This window comes from Mastomys coucha, unplaced genomic scaffold (assembly GCF_008632895.1).
Source record: "Mastomys coucha isolate ucsf_1 unplaced genomic scaffold, UCSF_Mcou_1 pScaffold13, whole genome shotgun sequence".
Classification (NCBI taxonomy): Eukaryota; Metazoa; Chordata; class Mammalia; order Rodentia; family Muridae; genus Mastomys; species Mastomys coucha.
This window is the reverse complement of record NW_022196895.1, coordinates 76506053-76509939: the sequence shown is the minus strand read 5'-3', so window position 1 is coordinate 76509939 and position 3887 is coordinate 76506053.

Genomic DNA, 3887 nt, shown 5'->3' with positions numbered 1-3887 from the left:
GGAGGGCAGGAGGGAGGGCAAGAGGGAGGCAGGGAAGGAGGGATGGAGGGAGAGAAGGAAGGAGAAGGAAGGGCAGGAGGGAGGGCAGGAGGGAGGGCAAGAGGGATGGAGGGAGAGAAGGAAGGAGAAGGAAGGGCAAGAGGGAGGCAGGGGAAGAAGGGATGGAGGGAGAGAAGATAAAAGGAGGGAGGAAGGAGGATAGGGAGGGAGAGAGGGACAACTTGAAAGCATGCAATCGGACATTCTGTTTAGCCTTTGGAAAGCAGGGACTGCCCTGGTACGTGCACAGAATGGTAAAACTCAAGGGCATTTGCTAAGCTAAGCAAGCCCAACAGGAAGAACGGGTGCATCAGCACTCTGTTTCCTTTAATTTTTTTTTTTTATTTTATGTATATGAATGTTTGCCTGCATTTGTGTGTTATGTGGATGCCTGGTGCCCACAGAGGTCAGAAGAGGGCACTAGATCCCCTGAAACGGAAGTCAAGGCTGTATGTTCACCACCTTGTAGATGCTGAGAACAGAATCTGGATGAACTGAATCCCACAGCCAATGTGGAGCCATCTGTCCAGCCCCCAGGGTTCCTATGGAGCCTAGGAGTGTCAGATCCTTGGGAGAGGCAGTACAGTGCTCGGAGTCCAGCAGGGACGCAGTGGGAACAGGCTCCATTTGGGAAGACAGAAAAGTTCCAAGGATGCAAGCAGAACCATCACACATCATAGACTATGCACACACTTGAAATGGGCTACATGGGGCTGCAGAGATGACCCAGTGGGAAGGCTACGGCCATACAACCCTGAAGCCCTGAGTTCAGATCCCCAGAAGCCATAGTTGAGCACAGTGGTACCTCTGTAGCACAGTACTCACACAGATGACTGCTGGACAGGAGAGCCCCAAGAAGCTTGAGAGCCAACACCTGAGGTTGTTCTATGACCTACAGACACACACATGTACACACACACACACCATGGCATGGGGATGACCACATGCATTCACACACAAAAAATATCTTTTTAATAGGTCAAAATAGTCAATTTCATGTTATGTTTATTTTAACAGTTTTGGAAAAGTAAACTTCCTTTAAAATAGACTGTCTGTCTGGACAGAGCCGGAGCCCTGGGGAAAGCCCGCAGGCTCGGTGGGCACAGCCTGGACGTTCTGCTGCGTGGGTAACACGAAGCCATGTTGAGGAGAGAGAGGCTTATGCTCATTTACACTTTGGCAAGATGCCACTTCCTGTTTCTAAGAAGAAATAAAGGGCTGGGCAGACTTTTAAAAGGCTCCACATCTTGGACATCAAACGGCCCCATACAACCTCTTGATGGGTTGAGGGTAAAGGAAGCAGAGACTCATGGATTAAATTCCCCTTGCGATTTACTCCAGTTTAAAAATTAATGGAAAAAGTGCCTGGCAAAACTTGTTTAGAGCTTTATTGAACTAAAACAGTTTAAAAATAGTTTGGGAAGCCGGGCCTGCTCTGGGTGGTTGAAGCTGTGTCTCGCCAGGGCTGAGGGGCTCCTGGGCAGCCGGAGCCACACGCCCTGCAGCAGAGAAAACTACCACCCATGAGAAATGACGGCAGTCATCTGATATCAGCGAAGGAAAAGAAAAAGTGCCGCCTCATTACCTAGGGCTGGGGGCAAAGTGGCTCACTGTGGGTTACAGCTTAATTAAAATATTCCAAGAAACGGATCGTTTGCAGAAGGTATTGCCATCGGAAAGCTGTTGTTTCTCATTATAAGCTTTTTGCTATAAAACAAACAAACAAACAAAAATCTCTAAGTTTGAAAGGGACAGATCTGAAAGCAAAGGGTAACCCTTTTGCTGTAGGGAACCCTGTAGGCAGAAGCAGGCCATTGCAAGGACAGTCATGTCTTATGGCAACTTCTTGTCCTGTACAATGGAGTGAAGCAGACCAGAAGACCTGGGTGCTGTGTACAAACACAGCAGGTGGGGTCATCCCCAACCTCCAGCCTCCCTTGCTGACCCGGCCAGCAGGAATTCCAGGTGCAATCCTAAGTCTGTTCTCAGCCTACCAGGAAGCACACTTGAATTGGACCACCCTGCACCCAGGAGCCCTACCGAGCACACTCTTGCGCACCAGTTTTCCCGAGACTTCAGCTTGAGAGGTTCTCCTGCCCCATGTGGCATGTCATCGAGGTCCAGGGAACACAGCTGGCTGTGATGACATCTCACTCCTTCACCATCTTCTTTCTGTGTTGGAGGGGTGCTTGCTTCCAGATACCTTCCAAAGCCACTCTTTTCATCAGTGAGAAGGAAGACAAGAGACTGGTCAGCCACATCTGGGGCCACCCACACCACACAATGGCTCTGGGGCTCTGTAGGTTCCTATTAGATGTAAGAAGAAGAATCCCAAGTCAGCCTGCTTTCAGCCCAAAGGGGGAGTGATTCTGCCACACAGCTGAGAAGGTTAGGGGCAGGTTTCCATGGAGACTGGGCTTAGACTAGTCTCAGCTTCTCACCCTGGACTAGGTCTCATAGTGGGTGACCTCCTCAGGATGGAGCAGACAGCCCAGAGCTCGAGTCTCTGGTGCCTCTGTTAAGGAAGAGCACTGAGTGGCTAGCCTCTGTCAGGTGCCCACCGTGGGCCAGGGCAGGTAGTGAGCAGCCAATGGCCCACATAGAATTGAGACTTTTCTCCAGCAAATGTCATACGATGGGTCAAGCTACACTGGAATGGCCTGGCTACTATACCTGTTGGGGTACTGGCCCAGAGGGCATGTCACCCCATTCTCTCCACAGTAGGTCCTTCGGAAGAGACTGAAGGGGATAATGCCTCAGCCCCCAGGAGAAGGGAACTGGCATTCAAGGATATGGTAGTGTGGTGTGATAAGACACTGCGTTCAAATACCTAACTTTGATGGCTATTTTTGGTTGTTAACTTCATTACATCTGGAATGAACTAAAACCTAAGTAGCTGGGAACACCTGTGATGTATTTTTTTCTTAATTAATTAAATTATTTGAAGTTGGAACCCTGACTAGTATAAGTTTTGGTGGGTCCTCTAGAACAGAACTTATAGGGGGTGGGGAGCGGACTTATTAGAATGGCTAAAGTAGCTTACAGGCCGAGGTCCAGCTAGTCCAACAATAGCTGTCAACCAATGGGAGGTCCAAAATTCTAGCGGTTGTTCAATCCATGAGGCTGACTGTCTCAGCTGGTCTTTTGTACATGACAGAATCCCGAGGCAGTAGACTCTGATGCCCATGAAGGGTTACACTCACCAGGGACAGCAAGCAAGCAGACAGAGAGCAAGCATTCTTCTTCCATGACCTTTATGTAGACTGCCAGCAGAAAGTATGGCCCAGGTTAAAGGGAGATCTTCCTGCTTCAGAAGATCTAAAAGTGGGTCTTCCCAAACAGGCATGAGAGTTCATGCCTTTAATCCCAGCACTCAGGATGCAAAGGCAGGAGGATCTCTGAGTTTGAGACCAGGCTGTTCTACATGGTGAGTTCCAGGACATCCAGAGTGACAGAGTAATACACTCTCTCAAGCACTGGCACAACAAACACATGCGCACGCGCGCGCGCGCGCGCGCACACACACACACACACACACACACACACACACATGTATCTTTCCACTTCAAATGATTTAATTAAGAAAAAAAAAATCCTGCACAGGTGTGCTCAGCCACTTGTGTTTTAGTTAATTCTAGATGTAGTCACATTGACAACCAAGAATAGCCATTATTCTGTGGCAGCTCACTTTAGAAAGAAGGAGGGAAGGGAGGAGAAGGAGGAGGAGATAGAGGAGGAGGAGGAGGAAGAAGAGAAGGAGGAGGAGAGAGAGGAGGAGGAGAGGAGGAAGAGGAGGAGGAGGAGAGAGAGGAGGAGGAGAGGAGAAGGAGGAGGAAGAGGAGGAGGAG